The 24,754-nt window shown below is 37.3% G+C and overlaps 1 long non-coding RNA gene across 1 annotated transcript in view; it reads left to right on the top strand.

Moving 5' to 3' along the window:
• Positions 1 to 13,129, top strand: part of LOC309663419 — a 206,672-nt gene extending 193,543 nt beyond the window's left edge. The window contains exon 3 of the long non-coding RNA XR_014265253.1: positions 8,218 to 13,129. This is a non-coding gene — a long non-coding RNA (uncharacterized lncRNA). The remainder of the gene's footprint in view (positions 1 to 8,217) is intronic.
• Positions 13,130 to 24,754: the final 11,625 nt, after the last annotated feature.

Here is a 24,754-nt window from a genome sequence, read left to right as displayed (position 1 = left end):
AACCAAAACTTAAAAATGCTATTAGGTTAGAAATTGTGACATTCCGTAGATTGAATACATACATTCCCTTTTTCTGATATTTTGGAGCTCTAATAGTAAGACTAGCTAAAAAATGATGTTTTTAAAAGTGCAGCTTAAACAATTTTGGGAGTAAAATATTTCCAAGTGAATTATAACAATTATTTTTACTCCTAGAAAAATTAGAATATGTATTCATTTTAAAGGTTTTGAATATTCATCAAATATATTTTCAGAACCTATCATTGTTCCATGCATTGGGTTACTTGCATTTTAAAACTTAAAAATTTCAAACTAGGATTCCTTAACCGATATGTCATGTAATCCTCAGTGTGACCGTAAGTATGTTGCAAAAAAAGCATCTTTTGGGCAGATAAATTGTACTGTGGAATTTTCTAACTCTAATATGTATTGTGAATCTTGAAGAGGGGTTATAGATGCTTGTTTCACAATCCTATTTAACCACAGAGCTTCTTTTGGGGAGAGAGGATGGGGTACATAGCTCCTATTAACATATTCATATATTAATATGCAAAAATACCCACTGGTTTGTGGACACTAAATAAGACTGTTAGGTAAAGAGCCACCAGCTGCCAAATATTTTTTCTCCTTTTTTTTTTTGGCTGTCTGGGATTTCTCAGAGAAGGTTCATTTCTTATCTCTTCTTTAATTCATTCCACAGTCCTGCACCTCTACTTTTGTACCTGCCATCTCTCTGGACTGTTGTCCATCACTCTGCTCTTCACTTTGATGCTTCTTTCACCATCTGTGACGCTGTCAGCATTCCTTGGCCCATTTGCACAGGAGCCACAACCTGCATAGGTCTCTTGTTAGGGTGCAAAGACTGCTTCTCTACTACTGTGCTTGGATCTCCTCACTATTCTACCTGTCTTGGATTGAGGTTGATCTTTTATCCAACTGGCAGAGAAACATTTTCTCCATCTCAGTCTTGCTTTTTTGTTTTGTTTGGAAGTGGAGGAGAAGTTATTACTCTTCAGAAGAATTGATTTGATGAATTGCTTTCTTCTTCAGTTAAGAAGCAATTGAGAGACTTCCCTCGTGGTACAGTGGTTAAGAATCCACTTGCCAATGCAGGGGACACAGGTTTGAGCCCTGGTCTGGGAAGATTCCACATGCCACGGAGCAACTAAGCCCGTGAGCCACAACTACTGAGCCTGTGCTCCAGAGCCCGCGAACCACAACTACTGAGCCTGAGTGCCACAACTACTGAAGCCTGTGCGCCTAGAGCCTGTGCTCTGCAACAAGAGAAGCCACTGCAGTGAGAAGCCCTCATACCACAATGAAGAGTAGCCCCCGCTCTCTGCATCTAGAGAAAGCCTGTGCGCAGCAACGAAGATCCAACACAGCCAAAAAAAAAAAAAAGAATAAAGGTGTGTTCAGACATTCAAGAGCGCAAAAAAAAAAAAAAAAGGAAGAAGCAATTGAATTGTTTTAGGTTTGCGCCATAGTTCTCTCTTTCTCAAGGACCACAGGCAGCCCTCTCCAGTCCAGAAGGCTGGATCTGTTGCATTCAAACATTGCTTAAGGCTGTTGCATTCAAACATTACTTAAGGCTTTATCTTCAGCCGTCAGTCTCTCTCACCAAGGAGATGTTTTGCTAAATCTGGTACATTGTACAAAATTATTTACCATTTATGCTGATTTTTCTCTAAGACTAGCCTTGTTCTCCATCGGCCTGTTATTTGGCTTTGATTACATTTTACCACATCCCATACTGCAGTCTATCACGTGTCTGTATATAACTAAAGCCCAAATGTGGACAGGTTCAGTTTCCTTTCTATGTGGTTCCTTAGCTTCTTGTAGCCAAAGCATGTAGCTAAGTGCTATTGGGGATATCACCTGCTTCCATTTGCTACAGTTTCCAGTCTCAGCTCTGACATAGCTGGGACAGCTCTTTCAATAAATTATTACATGAATCAAAGATACCAAACTAGAACTAATGTGTAATTAGCTAACAGGTGACCTGGTATGATTTGGATTATATTTCTGGATTAGAAATGTATTTTTCAGGTATTTATGAATGATTGGAAAGTTTCATATGATATGCTTTTTGTTTAGAAAGATTAAAAATTTCTTTCAGAAATAAAATGACGTATTCTGTTTAAAATAACCAAATATATTATCATAAGTATTTGCAATGATCCATAAGTAAAATCAGCAGTATCAACAGAATTCTACTCATTGAAGTCTAATTTGTTTTCATCGTTAAGCTAAGTGCTTTTGTGGTTTCCACAATATTAGCTATGAAATAGTCAATAGTACATGGCATACGTTTCTCCAGCCAAAGGAAATATACTAAACATAAGTTGTAATGTCATCAATAGGGAAAATACAGTTTCAACTTTGACTCTATCATATGGTGAACTATTCTTCCTAGCAAAATTGTTTCTAAAAATATTCCTTTACCATATTACAGTTAAGATATGAAAGATTAAAACATAGCCAATGGAAGGAAGGAAAGAATAATCAGAGAAAAAGAATACATCTCTAGAGAAATTGGGAAAAAGGCATAAATCTTTGGGACATTAGATTTTTTTTTAATACAATTTTTATTTATTTATTTATTTATTTATTTTTGGCTGTGTTGGGTCTTCATTTCTGTGTGAGGGCTTTCTCTAGTTGTGGCAAGCGGGGGCCACTCTTCATCGCGGTGCGCGGGCCTCTCACTATCGTGGCCTCTCTTGTTGCGGAGCACAGGCTCCAGACGCGCAGGCTCAGTAATTGTGGCTCACGGGCCCAGTTGCTCTGCGGCATGTGGGATCTTCCCAGACCAGGGCTCGAACCCGTGTCCCCTGCATTGACAGGCAGATTCTCAACCACTGCACCACCAGGGAAGCCCAGGACATTAGATTTTTAGAGAAAGCTAATATTGAAATAGATCAACTCATAAAGATTTAAGATTGAGAAATGTCTTAAAGAATGTCTGAGACTAAAAACTCTAGTCCGGTGACAGAGTTGACATTCCACAAGGCCCATATTGCAATAGACAGAGTGGTGCACACAGAGGAGCTTCTTGGGAAGCCCAGGAAGAGGCATTCTCCTTAGATGTCGTAAGAGAAAACTCTACCTTGGCTAGGAGTTGAACCTGTCTTAATTGGTGAGGAGAAAGAAAAAGTTCACATTGATTCCCAACTATATATTATTTAGTTTTTAAAAAAATTTAAGCATTCCTAAATTAACCTTAGAATAAAACACATATAGTAAGCATACCATAGTTTGAGCTTCATCATCTTAAATAATCCATCTGAGTTTTGACTTAAAGCACCTCTTCCAGGTATAGATTTTATCTAACTGTCACAATGAAGTTTCTGTGTATGGAGTGGGTAATAGCAAGGAAGTAACACCCTTTATAAAATATTGCTTCTTTGTGGCTCTATTGTGGTCTGTTGAATTATTTGAATAGAGAAAAAAAGCATGAACACAGCTCTCAAGAAACCTGGAATTCTTGTAAGTTATGAGAAACAGTATTGTCATGAATCCTACAGTTCAATGTTAGAACATATGAAAAATTGCAAGATAAATACCTTCTTATACCTCCCCCCTACCCCCCCCACTTCCTTCCTTCCTTCACCTTTGTTTTGTTTTCCTTCCCTCTCTTTCCTTTTTATCTTCCTTACCCGCCTTTCTTTTTTTCTCCCTCCAAACCAATGAAGATAAATCTGGCCCTTCAGAAAAGGCTGTGTTGATTCTCTGACATATCCACCTCACTTTCTTCTCCTTCCTCTAAACTTCTAGTATTCTTCTGCCCTCTATTCCTCTTACCAAATAGAAAAGGTTTGATTACCACTCACTTGGCTGCAGCATTCCTATGCTGCTTTTTTCTTTACCTCTCTCTCCCTGAGTGGTGACATTTTGCTGATCCATTCAGGGGCTCACTGTGTTTCTATTATCTGCCCTTCTAACCAACCCATCAAAATACGTAAGGCAAGCTCTCATATTATTCACTTTTTTTCCTTGGCTGATCTATTCTGGTGTCTCCATTTGGTGCTCTGTCTCCATGAGTATAAGATTGGAGGACTTGGACTGGTCAGGCTGCTCCATCCTACTTCCTCTGGAAGCTGCTGGGAACTGAGACATCTGTGTCCCACTTTCCCAGAATCTCCAGGATCAACTGATAGATTCCTCTCTGCAGCCCCCTTCCCTTATCCATTGTCCCTTCCTCGCATCATCAAGTTCAACCTGTTCCATTGAGCCATCAAATTTTCCACTTTGTATTTTATGTTTGAAAGCATATTTTAAAGTTAATATTATATTGCAGTTTAACATTTTTCAGCATTATAGTAATGATGTTTCTCACAAAAAATATGTATCTTTGAAAGAAAGGCAGCAGAGTTTGAGTTGGACCATAAAGGATGGGTGAAATTTGAACAGATGGGTTTTCAGTCAAGAATGAACACAGTGGGGCTTCCCTGGTGGCGCAGTGGTTGAGAATCCGCCTGCCAATGCAGGGGACACGGGTTCGAGCCCTGGTCTGGGAGGATCCCACATGCTGCGGAGCGGCTGGGCCCGTGAGCCATAACTACTGAGCCTGCGCGTCTGGAGCCTGTGCTCCGCAGCAAGAGAGGCCGCGATAGTGAGAGGCCCGCGCACCACGATGAAGAGTGGCCCCCGCTTGCCGCAACTAGAGAAAGTCCTCGCGCAGAGACGAAGACCCAACACAGCCATAAATAAATTAATTAATTAAAAAAAAAAAAAAAACGAATGAACACAGTGAAGTAGGACCCCATAGGGCATGTTTGTTTGTGAGGCATATTATATACAGTGAAAAGAAGGAGGTCTTGGTGTTGGCTAGAGCTGTATTTGAATCCTGGATCTACTGATTACTAGCTGTTTAACCTTGGGCAAGACAATGCACCTCTCTAAGCTTCAGTTTCAAAAGCTGTGTTGTATTTCAGAGAATAATGAGGATATGTGGTGAGGGAAGTTGATGATTATATTTGATGTGGAAGAAAATAGGGCACCGTTGAACACTGTAGAAAACTGAAGAATGAAAATGCAAATTCTACAAAACATTAATATTAGTAACACACAATGGGGGATTAATGGATCTTCTTATCTCAGTGGCAAGCTGTTTGATTTTAATGATAAAACTGTATGATTTGAAGTCCAATTTGAGGGAACAAATACCAATGGATAGAAAAGGCAAAATGTTATGAACATGGTTCTGTTCATGATGTGTACTTCTGAGTATAGTTTTATGGCTTAGATTTTTCCCTCCACAGATTTATTGACTGATTAATTGATCCATTAATTTTCCATTACATGTTAATAATATTAATGTGTTATATCATATATTGACTGCTTTTGAGAGTTACCTCAAGTAGCTTCCTCTGAGAACTGGGAAATAAATTAAGATATCCTCTGAGAGTCATATTATGGAAACAACACATAATGTTTCAGAAAATAGATCTATAAAGCTATCTTAAAGGCACTGGATGACTACTGGATGACTACAAGACTGGAGTAAAACCCAGATAAGCCAATCACAAGAGGCACTGATTGGCTACAGTAGCTCAGAAAGAAGAAGGGTAATGACATAAAACACTGACAGTATGCACCCCTGCACTGTACAGGCAAGAGTTCATCTTAAATTAGTGAATACTTTAAAGATTACTATCCTGTTGGAAGTGTAAGGACTCCAGTTTTGTTCTTTTTCAACGTTGTTTTGGCTATTGGGGTCCTTCGTGGCTCCCCATAAATTTTAGGGTTATTTTTTCTATTTTTGCAATAAAAAATCATTGGGTTTTTGAAAGAGATTACATTGAACGTATAGATCACTTTGAGTAATATGGACATTTAAACAATATTAGGTCTTCCAATCTATGAACACAGATGTGTTTCCATTTATTTGCATCTTACTGATTTACTTCAGCAAAGTTTTATAGTTTTCATTGTACAAGCTTTTGCTTCCTTGGTTCATTTCTAAGTATTTTATTCTTGTGGATGCTATTGTAAATGGGTTTATTTTCTTAATTTCCTTTTCAGATTATTAGTTGTTAATGCAGAGAAATGCAGATGATTTTTGTATGTTGATTTTGTATCCTGCTTCTTTGTTGAATTTGTTTATTAGTTCTAACAGTTTTTTAATGGAATCTTTAGTGTTTTCTACTTATCATCTGTGTACAGAGACAGTTTAAATCTTTCTTTCCAATTTGGATGCCTTTTCTTTTTCTTTCGTAATTTCTCTGGCTAGGACTTCCAGTATTTTGTTGAATGCAACTGGCAAGAGTAGACATCCTTGATTTGTTCCTGATCATAGAGGAAAAGCTTTCAGTATTCCACCACTGAGTATGATGTTAGCTGTGGGCTTTTCATATTTGGTCTTTTTTATGTTGAAGTAATTTCCTTCTATTCCTAGTTTATGGAGTGTTTTTACCTTGAAATGGTGTTGAATTTTGTCAGATGCTTTTTCTGCATCTATTAGATGATCATGTGATTTTTACCCTGTGTTCTGTTAATATGGTATACCATAGCAATTGATAATGTATAAAAATATATACCGAACCATCCTGGCATTCCTAGGATAAATTCTACTTAATCATAGTGAATGATTCTTTTCATGTGCTATTGAATTTGGTTGGCTAGTATTTGTGGAGGAGTTATGTATCTATACATCAGGAATACTGGATTGTAGTTTTCTATTATAGTGTCATCCATAGTATGCTGGGTCCTGTCAGAGCCCTAAGTTGGGCTATGCAGAAACCAGTGCCTTGGGCGGCTCTCAAAAAGCTGGAAAATTGACCACATGCTCCACTCTTCCCTTTCTCCAGAGGGAGAGGCTGCTGAGCTGTATTAGCCTCTGTCTGCTGTACTGTGGGTCCTCTGGAGCATCAATGTGCCACCCAGCTTTTTTGTTCCCAGTGGCCCCCCTAGAGTAGCTGGGGTTCCATTAACACTCCACGACAGGTGAGGCAGAAGCCAATCCCATGGAAGCCCCTCTGAAAAGTCAGAATGTTAGATGTGTGGTCTAGTCTTCTCTTTTTCTTCCCAGGGAAAAGCCAGGAGATGGTAGTTTCCTCCCAATTGTGTGGTGCTGTGCCAGGGAGAGGGATTGTGGAAAGAGAGTGCCATGACTTTTCTTATTGGCTTCAGTGTGGCCAATTTTGTGCTCACCTGGGGTACAGGAGCCTCTTAACTGTGTCTGGATTTCTCATAAAGGGAATTGGTCCGTGTGTTACTGAATCAGTGTTTCTGTGGGAGGGAGAAGGGTCTGGGGCATCCTATTCCACCATCTCGCTGACATCACTCCTCTATCGTTTCTCTGTTTAGTACTAGTTCTTGTTACTTACATATGCTTTTCTGGTTTGAGTTCTTGGAAATGTTATCACCAACATATCATGCTCTATGCTTTTTATCTGTTATAGTGGAAACAGCTAAGAGATATAAATGTAATGACAAACACTATGTAGCACTTTTACCGCCTCAATAATTATCCTTAGTGTTTATGCAGCGATATTTAATTTTCGCAAAACATTGCAGATATGTTACTATTATTTTCCTAATTTTACAGAGGAGGAAATGGATGCATAGAGAAAATATTTAAATTGCCCGAAGTTATGCAGCTTATTAGCAGAAGAGCTGGGAATTGAACCCAGGCAGTTTAAGTACAGAACCTGTGCCCTGCAGTCAGAGACAGTGCACAGTAACTGTCATACTTATGTAGCTTAACTCAGTGGTTGCTCTAAAAGTAAAACACAATAGGAAAAAACAAAACAACACAACAACATAGAAGTTGAAAAAACCCAGAATATCCCCAAAACTCAGTGTCTAACTTGGAACATATATGTGAAGGATTCTTTTTGCTTGTTTTTGTTGTTGTTGCTTTGGTTTTGTTTTTAAACAGTTAATTCTTTTTATTTTTCATAGTTGGAAAGTATCTTTTTCGTTTAAAAAATTATTTTTAAAACACTGATTATATTCTCTTTGTTGTAAATAGGAGAAAAGGCCCACAGCAGCTTTATTCTTTAGGAAAATGGTGCAAAGGGAACACAACTAGTGTTTTGCCAAATTTGAATACAGATTTCCTTGAGAGTCTGACTGTGATAATTAAGATGTGATAAGAGAGATATTTAGGTTAAAGTAACATTAGAGACTATTTTCAAGATAGGAGAAGTTTTTGTCATTTTGCTGCTGGTCCTTTTGGGTCCGTTTGTCATGAATATTTTTCTTCATTTTTAGCCTCCTCATGGACCAGCTCCTGATGTATCAAAAGTCCCGAAAAGCCCAGCCACCTGCTTCCTCATTGGTGTTATACCCAAGAACAGCCCAGCAAGCTTCTGGATCCTAGAGTCGCTGTCATCGCTGTTCATACATAACCACCTCTTCCTGATTCTCTTTGAAGATTGCTGAGGGTCAAGCTTGAACTTGGTATGTACAGTATACAGTGTTTTGATTCAGTCTGATTGACTGTCCTCCAAGATGGTTTTAATATTTATATCTCCATCATATCTCTGCATTGTACCAACACTGGTTATTAACATTTATAAAAGCCCCTGCCAATTCTATAATTGCAAAATGCTATAATTATTTTGATATGCATTGAGAATGATTCATTTTTCATTTACTTGTATTCTTTTGTGACATGCCTGATTGTGTCCTTTGTCTATTTTTCTGTTAAAACATTTTTATTGGTTGGTGAGTATTCTTAGCAAATTACGTGTATTGACTCTTTGCCTTTCAAATAAGTTGCAGATATTTCCCCAAATTTCTTAAAATTTTTTTTACTTCCAGTTATGGTTTTGGGTATATAGATGTTTTTGATTTTTCAAGTTGAAAAAATTATGGTATTATGCTTAGAGTAACTCATGCTTCAAAGTTATATTTTCTCCCTTAAAAAAATTGATTCCCCTTTTATATTTTATCTTTCTCCTTCTTTATACTTTATCTATCTCATCTAAATTGAAAGGACAACTGATTTCTGGGGAGATTGCATGGTATGAGCTAGGCAGCTCACTATTTTTTTTAAATCATTAGTCAGGGAAGACAATGCCATTTATTTTTCTTGGTTGCATTTGATTTTTGACATGTGTTTTCTTATTAAGGGAGAAACTGGCTTGGGGGTTTTTGGAGGCTTGATCTTTGGTGTTCTCAAAGCATTTGGTTTAGGTTTTATCCTCAGTTCCCATACCTTCCCCCTTAAGAAGCCTGGCAGTCACTTTCTGAGATAATTCTTCCATCTTATTCCTTTTTTCTTCTAGCTTTCCCTGGTACAACCCTTCCCTGCCCTTACCTCTCATCTCCTTTAGTCCACTTTCATGTTATTTTCCTCAGAGGTTACACAACATGATAGGATTTTTTAAATGAACATTTTATTGAAGTATAATGTACATATAGAAAACTGTTATATCTTTCATGTACAATACACACAATAAATTTTCTCAGAGTGAACAGACCCATGTAGTCAGGAGCCAGATAAGTAAATGAAACCATTTAACAACCCAGAAAGCCCCTCTGTGCCAACATCCAATCCATCTCTTTTCTCCTCCTCCCTCAAGTTAACCATTATTTTGATTTAGAACACTATAGATAAATTTTCCCTGAGTTTGAACTTTATAGAAATAGAAATACAGAGTATGTACCAACAATATAATACTGACTTCTTTCACTCAACATTATGTTTGTAAGGTTTTCACTTAACTGCATGTAATTATAGATCATTGATTCTCATTGCTGTATAATTATAACCATAAATTTATTTATCCATTCTGTTGTTGATACACATTTGGGTGGCTACTGGTTTTTGGCTATTAGGAATAAGTTCTGGTATGGCTGTTTTCATACATGTCTTTCGGTGAACACACACACACATACATTCAGTACAACCTTATTAGCTTTTTCTAGATTTCTGGGCTTATTTCTGACCTTCTGATTGCCTAGCTTGGTCTAGTATTCACAGAGACCCCATGAGTGAAGAGAATAATCTGAATTTGGAAAAACAGGAAGGGACTATAGATTAGGCAAGTGTAGTCCAGACTGGTTTTATACGTACAATATTGTTCGAACATACAGTTTTGTTGCATTCAGTCTTGTGTGTGAAAGAGTCTGGATGAAGAAAAGACTTTAAATTTGGATGAGAAAGATGCCTTTTTAAAGATGGCTTTGTTTAGAAGTTCTTTTGGTGAAGGTTTCTTGTGTGCTAAGTCATTTGGAGAACTCTATTTTCTAATGAACATAAGATAGTAAGATATTATAGTACAGAACTGTTTTATACAGGAGCACATTTTCACCTGGGATGACTTGGAAAAAACCCAGATATTTGTCCTTTTTGATTGAAATCTAGAACTTATTTATTATAGTCCTTGAATGTTACCCATGAACTATTCTGACGTACATCCTGGGAATACTTGTGCTGGGTGAGTGAGGATTTCTCAGGGCAGGAGACTAGAGCAACCTCATGTAAAGTAGCTCTCAGGACCAATGCTGACTTACTCTGGTCCTGAGACCCGTTTTTCATATGCTCAGTGATGTTCTGCATTCGGCCTGAAGCAGAACTGTACTTTTGGTATTCTGGGAGGCTTTCTACTGGGCATCGGTGATTTCCTTTCCTAAACTACAAACACAACTGCCTCTTCTGAGGAGGAAAGCAGACAGGTTTGCCTTGGCCAAAGTCCAGTGGCCCAGAGTCAAGCCCTTAAGTGCTTTTTCAAGTGCCCAGTCTAGGTTCTCTGAGGATTAGTCTGCTTGGTAGACTAAGAAGGAAATTACCCAATCATTTTTGTTCTGGCATTTATTAGTACGCAGATGTTTCTTTTGAGTTTGTAGGAGAACAACCTTGAATTGGCACTTTTCCTGGTTAGGAGGATACAACTGGTAGAAGATATGAAATATTCTTCATTGACCTAGAAGTATTAGAGGATATATTATGAAAAGTCATACTTAATAACATTTTTATCCATTAACTGTTCCTTATCTTTGCTATATAATAGTGTTTCTCACACTATTTCTAACTCTAGCAAAAGCTTGTAATTCACAGGTGTTTGTTTCAATGTTTCTTAGTATGTGGACCACACCTCCAGTCCTATTATTTACGAATCTCTGGGGAAGGGGCCTAAGAATTTCCATTTTTATCAGTCATCTCAGATGATTCTGATGTACACTAATGTTTGTGGACATCTGGCTCAAACCCTAAAGCATACTCAGTTGAATTTATTCTACTAGTTAGAATCCATTTGAGAGTAAGAGGAAATTTAAATGGCAACAAAATGAAGGTAATTTACATGGATCAGCTGAAATAGTTAAGCATTATTTATGCTCAATTCTAGTAATACTCTAGGAATTCTTTTTCATAGCCTCAAGGCCATAACTCAGAATGTACTGAGTGTGGTGTAAGTGTCTCCTGAACATGTTCATATTTCAAAACTAAATGTCCTTTGATTTGAGTCTTGAATAAATCCACATTATAGAAAATTTTATTCTATAAACAATGAAGTTATAGTGGGCTTCCAGCATTATTAGTTTGCCAAATTGCCATACACTATTTTTCACACTTGCTGCCATGGAGGAGCAGATGGAGAGAGAAGAAGATGAAAAAAGTAAATGAATTTTTCTTAAGAATGTGATCTATTAGAACGGGAAGCCTCTGTTTACAAGAGTCAAGAGCTGCTCCTGTCTAACTTTCATGTGCCTTCTTTTTTTCTTTACCTAATTGTAAGCTTATCTAATTACATTTTTTTAAAATCAATCAATTAATTATTTATTTATTTTTGCCTGTGTTGGGTCTTCGTTTCTGTGCGAGGGCTTTCTCCAGTTGCGGCAAGCGGGGGCCACTCTTCATCGCGGTGCGCGGGCCTCTCACTATCGCGGCCTCTCTTGTTGCGGAGCACAAGCTCCAGATGCGCAGGCTCAGTAATTGTGGCTCACGGGCCCAGTTGCTCCGCGGCATGTGGGACCTTCCCAGACCAGGGCTCGAACCCGTGTCCCCTGCATTGACAGGCAGATTCTCAACCACTGCGCCACCAGGGAAGCCCTAATTACATTTCTTGAATAAATACCTTTTGATAAAGAGGTTGTAATGTTTGGACATAAGCTTCATACCAAATATGTACTTTCAGTGTTAATGTTAGCCTGACTATATCTTTTTCTCTTCAGCATTTCTTTCTTCACTCTACCCCCTCTTCCACCCCCAAGGATTCCGGAACCTATGTCTTATCTTTATAAGATCTTAATCATATTCTGATCAGCAAAACAGAAACAAAGTTTTATTACTAGCACATGATACTATTCTCTAGGTTTTACTCTATTTAAAAAAAAAAAGAATCAATAACTTCTCCATACTTTGCTCAGATATTTAAAATACACTTTAGATTGCAACAAAAACATGATCCTGAGTAGAGTTAAATCATTCACCAACAAGCTGAACTTCAAACGGGTATATGCTGTAATTTTCATTATGTGGGGTGTTTAAGGGTATGAGTATTACGTTATCATCTCCATTTTAATTTTTTTTAAGCTATAGTATAACGGCACTTGGCCTTTGCTAATTATGCAAATGTGAATTTAGGGACTTTATATTTTTAGTCACAATTCTATAAATTTCTATGGACTTAATCATTCCTTCATTCAACAACTTATTTTAGAACACCTCTTGTCGATTAGCCACTCTTCTTTATACTGGGGATACAATAGTGACCAAAACTGACAGAAAGCACTGACCTCATAGAGCTTATGTTGTAGAGGGAGGAGACAGGCAATGAAAATAACAAATGTGAATAGTAAGTTAGAAAGAAAGAAGTGCTATGGAGAAAGTGAGCAGGGTAAGAGAAGTGGGGAGGGCTGGGTGATGGTCCTCATGATCATGATTGCGCTTACCTACCCCAGAGCATCAGAAATGACATTGGTATGCCAAAATATTGTTTGCATTGTGTCTTTCACTTTATATACGATAGCTGCCAGTGGTTTATTTCCTAATTTATAACCAAGATTACTGGTTTGTTTCTAGAATGCCCTAAATTCAAGATCTTCCTAAAATATGTCCTTCTCTGAGAGTCAGTTTGGAATGTGAGCGAAATTTGTCTTTACAAATTGTCTCTTTGTACTGGCTACTGTGGGAGTGATTGGCATATTAAGACCCCTGTAGAAAATTAGTCCTTGTCTTTTTCTTTTTCTTTTTCTTTTTTTTTTTTTAGCTTTTATTTTATTTTATTTTATTTATTTTTTTGGTTTTGTTTTCTTTTTCTTCACACACACACACTGTATTTTATTTTTACAAGAGATAAATAGACTGGCACCAAGCATTGTAAATGGATGACCACAACAAAAGCAACAATGATTGCAATTACCAAACACGAAACACATTCATACTATGTCATAATATTGACATTCAGTCCAGTAATCCTCCACTGTAACAGCTCCTTTACTTTGCAGTGAAAATTGATTTCTGTATTCTTTGCCTCTGAGTCCTTGTGGGATTTTTTTTTTTAATTCAAACAGAAAGTCACAAAAATTATACTCATCCTCATCAGTTCACTGAGTCCGATGTAATTAATTTTTTTTTCATCTTGATCTTTTGTTAGCACTTTTATCAGTTCATCAGTTTTTCATTAGAGTTCTGAAAATGCTTATTCATTCAGTTCAGCAGTACAGTTACCAGAAACCTGTACTTGTCAGAGTCTTTTCTATGAATTCCTTGAAGATGAAACCCTTTTATAGGAATATATTTGCAAAAGCATCAGAGTACACCCAGAACTGTCTGTAACTGACAAAAGACTTAAAAATGACCACGGTTAAAGATTTGATGAAATTTCATAATAATGCAATTGACAAGGAAATTTAGTTATTTCTGAGATATACATTTTAAAGTAATAACTAGGATTATGACTTATAACATTATACCAGAACATATAAGATTTTTAGAAATTTCACGTAATGTCTGAAACATTTATATTAACATATTTCCATACAGATAACCCAATGAAAGTTTAGTATTAGTTGTTTTGTTTGTTTGTTTTTTTATACTGCAGGTTCTTATTAGTCATCAATTTTATACAAATCACTGTATACATGTCAATCCCAATCGCCCAATTCAGCACACCACCATCCCCACCCCACCGCAGTTTTCCCCCCTTGGTGTCCATACGTCTGTTCTCTACATCTGTGCCTCAACTTCTGCCCTGCAAACCGGCTCATCTGTACCATTTTTCTAGGTTCCACATACATGCGTTAATATACGATATTTGTTTTTCTCTTTCTGACTTACTTCACTCTGTATGACAGTCTCTAGATCCATCCACATCTCAACAAATGACTCAATTTTGTTCCTTTTTATGGCTGAGTAATATTCCATTGTATATATGTACCACATCTTCTTTATCCATTCGTCTGTCGATGGACATTTAGGTTGCTTCCATGTCCTGGCTATTGTAAATAGTGCTGCAATTAACATTGGGGTGCATGTGTATTTTTGAATTATGGTTTTCTCTGGGTATATGCCCAGGAGTGGGATTGCTGGATCATATACTAAATCTATTTTTAGTTTTTTAAGGAACCTCCATACTGTTCTCCATAGTGGCTGTATCAATTTACATTCCCACCAACAGTGCAAGAGGGTTCCCTTTTCTCCACACCCTCTCCAGCATTTGTTGTTTGTAGATTTTCTGATGCCCATTCTAACTGGTGTGAGGTGATACCTCATTGTAGTTTTGATTTGCATTTCTCTAATAACTAGCGATGTTGAGCAGCTTTTCATGTGCTTCGTGGCCGTCTGTATGTCTTCTTTGGAGAAATGTCTATTTAGGTCTTCTGCCCATTTTTGGATTGGGGTGTTTGTTTCTTTAACATTGAGATGAATGAGCTGTTTATATATTTTGGAGATTAATCCTTTGTCCGTTGACTCATTTGCGAATATTTTCTCCCATTGTGAGGGTTGTCTTTTCGTCATGTTTATGGTTTCCTTTGCTGTGCAAAAGCTTTGAAGTTTCATTAGGTCCCATTTGTTTATTTTTGTTTTTATTTCCATTACTCTAGGAGGTGGATCAAAAAACATCTTGCTGTGATTTATGTCAAAGAGTGTTCTTCCTATGTTTTCCTCAAAGAGTTTTATAGTGGCCGGTGTTACACTTAGGTCTTGAATCCATTTTGAGTTCATTTTTGTGTATGGTGTCTGGGAGTGTTCTAATTTCATTCTTTTACATGTAGCTGTCCAGTTTTCCCAGCACCACTTATTGAAGAGACTGTCTTTTCTCCATTGTATATCTTTGCCTCCTTTGTCATAGATTAGTTGACCATAGGTGTGTGGGTTTACCTCTGGGCTTTCTCTCTTGTTCCATTGATCTATGTTTCTGTTTTTGTGCCAGTACCATATTGTCTTGATTACTGTAGCTTTGTAGTATAGTCTGAAGTCAGGGAGTCTGATTCCTACAGCTCCGTTTTTTTCCCTCAAGACTGCTTTGGCTATTCGGGGTCTTTTGTGTCTCCATACAAATTTTAAGATGATTTGTTCTAGTTCCGTAAAAAATGCCATTGGTAATTTGATAGGGATTGCATTGAATCTGTAGATTGCTTTGGGTAGTAGAGTCATTTTCACAATATTGATTCTTCCAATCCAAGAACATGGTATATCTCTCCACCTGTTGGTATCATCTTTAATTTCTTTCATCAGTGTCTTATAGTTTTCTGCATACAGGTCTTTTGTCTCCCTAGGTAGGTTTATTCCTAGGTATTTTATTCTTTTTGTTGCAATGGTAAATGGGAGTGTTTCCTTAATTTCTCTTTCAGATTTTTCATCATTAGTGTATAGGAATGCAAGAGATTTCTGTGCATTAATTTTGTATCCTGCAACTTTACCAAATTCATTAATTAGCTCTAGTAGTTTTCTGGTGGCATTTTTAGGATTATCTATATATAGTATCATGTCGTCTGCAAACAGTGACAGTTTTACTTCTTCTTTTCCAATTTGTATTCCTTTTATTTCTTTTTCTTCTCTGATTGCCGTGGCTAGGACTTCCAAAACTATGTTGAATAATAGTGGTGAGAGTGGACATCCTTGTCTCTTTCCTGATCTTAGAGGAAATGCTTTCAGTTTTTCACCATTGAGAATGATGTTTGCTGTGGTATTGTCATATATGGCCTTTATTATGTTGAGGTAGGTTCCCTCTATGCCCACTTTCTGGAGAGTTTTTATCATAATTGGGTGGTGAATTTTGTCAAAAGCTTTTTCTGCATCTATTGAGATGATCATATGGTTTTTATTCTTCAATTTGTTAATATGGTGTATCACACTGATTTGCCTATATTGAAGAATCCTTGCATCCCTGGGATAAATCCCACTTGATCGTGGTGTATGATCCTTTTAATGTGTTGTTGGATTCTGTTTGCTAGTATTTTGTTGAGGATTTTTGCATCTATATTCATCAGTGATATTGGTCTGTAATTTTCATTTTTTGTAGTATCTTTGTCTGGTTTTGGTATCAGGGTGATGGTGGCCTCATAGAGTGAGTTTGGGAGTGTTCCTTTCTCTGCAATATTTTGGAAGAGTTTGAGAAGGATGGGTGTTAGCTCTTCTCTAAATGTTTGATAGAATTCACCTGTGAAGCCATCTGGTCCTGGACTTTTGTTTGTTGGAATATTTTTAATCACAGTTTCAATTTCATTACTTGTGATTGGTCTGTTCATATTTTCTGTTTCTTCCTGGTTCAGTCTTGGAAGGTTATACCTTTCTAAGAATTTGTCCATTTCTTCCAGGTTGTCCATTTTATTGGCATAGAGTTGCTTGTAGTAGTCTCTTAGGATGCTTTGTATTTCTGCGGTGTCTGTTGTAACTTCTCCTTTTTCCTTTCTAATTTTATTGATTTGAGTCCTCTCCCTCTTTTTCTTGATGAGTCTGGCTAATGGCTTATCAATTTTGTTTATCTTCTCAAAGAACCAGCTTTTAGTTTTATTGATCTTTGCTCTTGTTTTCTTTGTTTCTATTTCATTTATTTCTGATCTGATCTTTATGATTTCTTTCCTTCTGCTAACTTTGGGTTTTGTTTGTTCTTCTTTCTCTAGTTCCTTTAGGTGTAAGGTTAGATTGTTTACTTGAGATTTTTCTTGTTTCTTTAGGTAGGCTTGTATAGCTATAAACTTCCCACTTAAAACTGCTTTTGCTGCATCCCATAGGTTTTGGATCATCGTGTTTTCATTGTCATTAGTCTCTAGGTATTTTTTGATTTCCTCTTTGATTTCTTCAGTGATCTCTTGGTTATTTAGTAACGTATTGTTTAGCCTCCATGTGTTTGTTTTTTTTACGTTTTTTTCCCTGTAATTCATTTCTAATCTCATAGCGTTGTGGTCCGAAAAGATGCTTGATATGATTTCAATTTTCTTAAATTTACTGAGGCTTGATTTGTGACCCAAGATGTGATCTATCCTGGAGAATGTTCCATGCGCACTTGAGAAGAAAGTGTAATCTGCTGTTTTTGAATGGAATGTCCTATAAATATCAATTAAATCTATCTGGTCTATTGTGTCATTTAAAGCTTCTGTTTCCTTATTTATTTTCATTTTGGATGATCTGTCCATTGGTGTAAGTGAGGTTTTAAAGTCCCCCACTATTATTGTGTTACCGTCGATTTCCTCTTTTATAGCTGTTAGCAGTTGCCTTATGTATTCAGGTGCTCCTATGTTGCTTGCATATATTTTTATAACTGTTATATCCTCTTCTTGGATTGATCCCTTGATCATTATGTAGTGTCCTTCCTTGTCTCTTGTAACATTCTTTATTTTAAAGTCTATTTTATCTGATATGAGTATAGCTACTCCAGCTTTCTTTTGATTTCCATTTGCATGGAATATCTTTTTCCATCCCCTCATTTTCAGTCTGTATGTGTCCCTAGGTCTGAAGTGGGTGTCTTGTAGACAGCGTATATATAGGTCTTGTTTTTGTACGCATTCAGCCAGCCTGTGTCTTTTGGTTGGAGCATTTAATCCATTCATGTTTAAGGTAATTTTCGGTATGTATGTTCCTACGACCATTTTCTTAACTTGTTTGGATTTGTTTTTGTAGGTCCTTTTCTTCTCTTGTGTTTCCCACTTAGAGATGTTCCTTTAGCATTTGTTGTAGAGCTAGTTTGGTGGTGCTGAATTCTCTTAGGTTTTGCTTGTCTGTAAAGCTTTTGATTTCTCCATCAAATCTGAATGAGATCCTTGCTGGGTAGAGTAATCTTGGTTGTAGGTTCTTCCCTTTCATCACTTTAAGTATATCATGCCACTCCCTTCTGGCTTGTAGAGTTTCTGCTGAGAAATCAGCTGTTAACCTTATGGGAGTTCCCTTCTATGTTATTTGTCGTTTTTCCCTTGCTGCTTTCAATAATTTTTCTTTGTCTTTAATTTTTGCCAATTTGATTATTATGTGTCTCGGCGTGTTTCTCCTTGGGTTTATCCTGTATGGGACTCTCTGCGCTTCCTGGACTTGGGTGGCTATTTCCTTTCCCATGTTAGGGAAGTTTTCGACTATAATCTCTTCAAATATTTTCTCGGGTCCTTTCTCTCTCTCTTCTCCTTCTGGGACCCCTGTAATGCGAATGTTGTTGCGTTTAATGTTGTCCCAGAGGTCTCTTAGGCTGTCTTCATTTCTTTTCATTCTTTTTTCTTTAGTCTGTTCCACAGCAGTGAATTCCACCATTCTGTCTTCCAGGTGAATTATCCGTTCTTCTGCCTCAGTTTTTCTGCTATTGATTCCTTCTGGTGTAGTTTTCATTTCAGTTATTGTATTGTTCATCTCTGTTTGTTTGTTCTTTAATTCTTCTAGGTCTTTGTTAAACATTTTTTGCATCTTCTCAATCTTTGTCTCCATTCTTATTCCTAGGTCCTGGATCATCTTCGCTATCATTATTCTGAATTCTTTTTCTGGAAGGTTGCCTATCTCCACTTCATTTAGTTGTTTTTCTGGGGTTTTATCTTGTTCCTTCTTCTGGTATATCGCCCTCTGCCTTTTCATCTTGTCTGTCTTTCCGTGAACGTGGTTTTTGTTCCACAGGCTGCAGGATTGTAGTTCTTCTTACTTCTGCTGTCTTCCCTCTGGTGGATGAGGCTATCTAAGAGGCTTGTGCAAGTTTCCTGATGTGAGGCTCTGGTGATGGGTAGAGCTGACTGTTGCTGTGGTGGTCAGAGCTCAGTAAAACTTTAATCCACTTGACTGCTGATGGGTGGGGCTGGGTTCCCTCCCTGTTGTTTGTTTTGCTTGAGGCAACCCAACACTGGAGCCTACATGGGCTGTTTGGTGGGGCTAATAACAGACTCTGGGAGGGCTCACGCCAAGGAGTATTATCCCCATGGTGAAACAGAGCCACCCCCTGCCTCTGCAGGAGACCCTCCAACACCAGCAGGTAGGTCTGGTTCAGTCTCCCCTGGGGTCACTGCTCCTTCCCCTGGGTCCCGATGTGCACACTATTTTGTGTGCGCCCTCCAAGTGTGGGGTCTCTGTTTCCCCCAGTCCTGTTGAAGTGCAGCAATCAGTTCCCACTAGGCTTCAAAGTCTGATTCTCTATGAATTCCTCCTCCCGTTACCGGACCCCCAGGTTGGGAAGCCTGACGTGGGGCTCAGAACCTTCACTCCAGTGGGTGGACTTCTGTGGTATAAGTGTTCGCCAGTCTGTGAGTCACCCACCCAGCAGTTATGGGATTTGATTTTACTGTGATTGCGCCCCTCCTACCATGTCATTTTGGCTTCTCCCTTGTCTTTGGATGTGGGGTATCTTTTTTGGTGAGTTCCAGCGTCCTCCTGTCGATGATTGTCCAGCAGCTAGTTGTGATTCTGGTGTTCTCACAAGAGGGAGTGAGAGCACGTCCTTCTACTCTGCCATCTTGTCCTAATCCTCTTGTGTTTTTTCTTGAGTGCACGGAATTAATGTTAAAGTTGTAAAGTTAAAGTACAGTTAAAATAATTTTGAAAGAATAATTTTCAAACAAGTTTGAGTTCTCTCACTAAGAAACTTTCTCACTAAGAAATTAAGTGACTTTGGAAAATGACTTAGCCTCTGGGAATCTTTACATACTTACAATGAGGAAGGAGAAAATTGGGCAACTAAAGTTATCTTTGAAGTCTTGTGATAAGATCTTAACACAACATGGAGTAAATGGCTCCAGAGGTGGTCACGGGGGTGATACCCCGATCTCCCTCGGGAAGTCTCGTTGCCCAGCTGTCCCTGTCTTCGGGTTGGGTCTCAGCTGCAGAGAGTCTCCTCACCTTAGGTCATGTCCTTCTTGAGGCAGCCCACGACTAGTGACATCCAGGCAGAGTAAAGGTTTACCATTTCAGCCCTACGGGGGCCATTGTAACGGGCCACACTTGTTCTACACACCACATAATTTGCAGGGCCCAGTGCAAAAGAAAAATGTGGACCACTTTTTTCAAAATTTACTAAGAATTTCAAGAAGATGACGGCAGAGTAACAAACCAAGTGCGGGATGCTTCTGCAAGTGGGGCCATCTGTGCACGTGCAGAACGCAGGCTTTCCCCTGCCCCCAAGTCGGCCCTGGCTCCACAGCCCAGCGTGTTCTAGGCCCAGGAACATGGGGCTTACATTCCAGTTCCACCTGGATTCCAAGCCCATTCTTGTGCCTGCTAGTTGTGTAACCAAGCAAGTTGCTTACTTTTTCTAAATCTCAAATACTTTATAATAAAAACTTTAAACTACGTACTTTTCAGATTCAATTATAGCTCTAAATACCATGACATGAGCAACTCTGCTGTCATTCAGTTTTATCTAAGTTATATCCAAATGTTTTACAGTAATTTCCACTTTCCTACTTAAGTCATCATGAACGTGATTATTCATCCATTTCGTTTTTGTCCTTACACGGGGGTACTTCCAGATTCTGTGGGTCCTGAAACTTATTCAGTTTGAGAGGTCTTCTATAAGAAAAAGACTATGAAATCAAAAATACAAATTTGGTATGCGTGTTAGTATTTACTTAGAATGAAAGAAGTAATAAATTTAAATATAAAAACCTGACAAATGCCATAAATATAGAAATTTTTTTTAACCTAGTTTTAACCAATCTTTTTAATGTTTTTGGCTTCTACTAGCATAGTTTTTTCATGTTATATTTGAATTTTGGTATGATCAATAATTATGAAAAATATACAAAACTAACCTAAAATTAAGGCATAAAGAAGAGCAATTTAAGTGGATTTTTAAATGGCTGCACTTTCATATTGAGCTTTGCATTTGTACTTTATATGCTGACTGATGCATATGTGCACAGTAGTTTTGTTATTGGAATACTAGCTTTTTCAAGCAATTTTGCTGCATTGGTGGAATCTTGCATTTTGTTTGCTCTGAAAGCACCAGACTGTCAGAATAAGATAAAACAGATGTGCTAAAATAGAATGCAATACATTGATATGCATAAAGCAAGCATTTTCACTCCCTGAAGTACTTCCTGTTTTTACTACTGTTACAAATTGTATTCTATAAGTAGAGGTAACTGAGAATTCTATTTAATGTGCTTCCCACCGAAAAACAAAAAGAATGTATGGTGTATTTACAATTGTGTGCACTGTCTCATCAAACATTGCTGACAGAAGAGAACTTCTATCAATATATATTTTGACTAGGCATCAGTGAGAACCTAATGCTCCCATTCAGTTGCACACAGCTGATGACTGGAAGAATTTTCCACTGACTAGTTTCTGGTTTCATACATTTCAAATCTTGTATTTTCTCCACTACCTATATAGTTTCATTACAAGGCACACTGGACATATTCATGTTAATAAATAAATTTTAGTCTTGAACCTTTGTGTTATGATGCTGGATCAAGTCAGTACTCTGGGTAGGTGTATTTCTGGAAGCTATCCCTACACTAGGCCTGCTAGCAGTATCTTAACTATATGTGGAATGGACTGTGAACCACATAAATATACCACAGCAAATCAAAAATAAATGTATCCGCAACTCAGCTTCTTAGTTGGATCCCCAAAATGCCTGTGGCTTCTCCAACACTACTGGACCATGAGGGAAAGTGTGACAAAGAGGAAGTCAGATGGAAAGTGACCTTAACTGATTACAGTTAAAATAGCTTATCTTTGTAGATTTTACAAAAATATGATTATGTGCACAAATTGCTAGGGCACATCCTAGAGTTCAGGAGGGTAAATCTACTCAGCTCTTACACTGATTACCAACATGGTCCTCTTTAAGGAATTCCTGATTTCCGGTATTGGTGTATTTCTGGGACAACAGGATGCTGATGCCATTCTTATTTCAGGAAGTAAATAAATGCAAAGACTGTATGGAGCTGTTCAATATCATTTGTAATTAATGAATCTTCATTCGTAAATAACAGGTGTTAATTTTTTTTTAAGAATTATTTTATTAAATCAAGCAGGTCCAATGCAGTATTGTCACATAGATGCTTGCTGTCAGTTTCCCCCCTCTCTTCTTTTTTACACTCTTTCAGGGTAAATTTCATCAATTTCTTCATGTTGGTCCTCATTGATCTGTGAAATATCCATGTGTCTGCCCATGCCTTTCCCTCCAGCTAATTTAGATTTCATTAGATCCATTCAATAGTAATAAAAATGTACATTTTCCAGTATACAGTGTATCAGAGACAATGCTAAGGTCCCAGAGTATTACTGAATTTATTTAATCCTTAATAACACTCTGAAGTATTATTACTGTTTTCCCTATTTGAAGAAATGGAGACAGAGAAAGCCTAGATAATTTACCCAAGTTTACACAGCTAGTAAGTGTTCAGAATTAGAATTTAGAGCTGCATGACTCCAGATTTGTGATCTTAACATATTATACCATATTATAGTATATTATTTGTTTAGAATCTAACTATCTGCTCTTTAATGTGACTACTTTTAATCTGATTAATTTATCCTAGTGACATGTACAATATAATCTTTAGCAAAGTGTAACTATAATCACATTATAGCTTTTTGTTGTGTTGTTTACATACTAGATCTTGAGATCCCAAGGCAGCAGGTATTTAGTTTTCTCATCTTTGAATTCTCATCCCCTAGCTCCTAGAGAAAAGAATACTGAATGAATGAATGAGTTAGTTAATTGTTGAATGAATCTAACAGTAGCCAGTAGAGATTAGTGGCTTGACCCAAAAGGGTCACATTGTCTATAGAGAATTTTACAAAATGAGCTACTGAAACTTGGTCGGCTTTATATTATCAGCCTCCACTGGCAATTCTAAACAATGTCAATGACAAAATAATCCTCTCCACCTGGAGGGATCACTCTCACTGTGCCACCTCCTCCTCTAAGCAGTTGATCTCACATCGGGTTACTGGAGTTTTCAGTGATTACTTGCTGGCAGTTGTTTGGGGATTGTCTTGTTGGTCAAGTCCTCTTGGCCTCCCTTGATTTTCTCTTGCACAGCTTCCCATCTCTTGCAGGTTTGAGGCTGTTGGTGGTTTGTTCCCACACGTTTGTATATTGCCATCTAGTTTTGTTGTAGATGTCGTCCATGGGTTTTTGGTTTTACTCTCTAACTCTTCTGTCCATTCTTATATAGGTTTTCTGGAATATCCAGAAACTCTGCTGTCTCTACTTCTGTCATCTTCCCCGAATCCCCCTGGGTATTTTCATTTTTAATCTTTGTTGATATGAAATGTGAGAATGGTGCCTCATTGTTTTTAACTTTTTATTACTTGATTTGTAGTAAGCCTGATAATTATTTTATTATGTATGTACTTATTATTGGCCATTTGTATTTTTTCTTTTGTGTATGGACTGTTTGTAGTTTTGCCTATTTTTCTATTGGAGTCTTTGCCTTTTTCTTAATATGTAAGAACTCTTCTTAAGATATAAATCTTAATTCTTGTCTATCACATAACAATAATAATAATTTTTAACAGTGTGGCATTTATCATCTAAATTTATTTTTACATAATATAGTTTTAAGTGAATAAATTTCTCAATTTTTTTCTATGTTGTTTTTGGTTATATTTAGAGAGACCCATTAACACAACATTGTAAATTAACTATACTTCAGTAAAAAAAAAAAAACTGGAGAGACCCACCCACTGGTTGGTAAAGAGCTTGGTAAGTTTTACTGATGAACAATATTTAATTAATGTCAATTCAGGGTGAAGAACAATGAAGTCTTAGAAAGCAGCATATTTTCTAATGGGAAATGGCCCCAAACAGTGTTATTCCTATTCGTAGATGATTTCTACATGTTCTGATCTATTAAACAAAAAATAACTAAGGTTTTTGCAGTGACTCATTATTTAAAGACTTCTTTCACTTATATAATTTGAGCCTCACAATAATTCACATTCTTAGAAAAATAACTGCCTAAAGTCAGCAACAATGGATTTCTTTTCCAAGTGAATTCTGCCTAATTATAAATCTCTCTTGTTGTTAAGGGATCTGAAGGTCAGTATTAGCAACTAGAGTAAAAAAAGAGTCAAGGACAAATTAGTTAGCAGACATTTGCCAGGAAATGGATTGTTTGCAGATTACTTGGCATAAATCCCTGTAAAGAAGCAAATCTGCCCCCACCCCTTTACTCTGATTTTCCTGCTTGCTCTGTTCCAAAGAAGCAAATGTTTAGACACATTTGAACCATCAAAACTAGCAGTTTCTACTAATCTGAACAAAATAAGTTATAAAGACCAGATGATATTTAAATATTACCCATTTTTTCTATAGCTAACAAAATCTTTATATTTTAAAAGTATTAAAGAAGATCACCCTTTTATAGGGTTTTTTCTGTTGGTATTAAGTTAAAAGTTTAAGAAAACTGTAAAGCACTTTTATGCGATTTG

This window comes from Balaenoptera physalus (assembly GCF_965194825.1).
Source record: "Balaenoptera physalus genome assembly, chromosome: 6".
NCBI classification, from domain to species: Eukaryota; Metazoa; Chordata; class Mammalia; order Artiodactyla; family Balaenopteridae; genus Balaenoptera; species Balaenoptera physalus.
The sequence above is the reverse complement of the archived record's forward strand: the minus strand, read 5'-3'. Positions and strand labels throughout refer to the sequence as shown.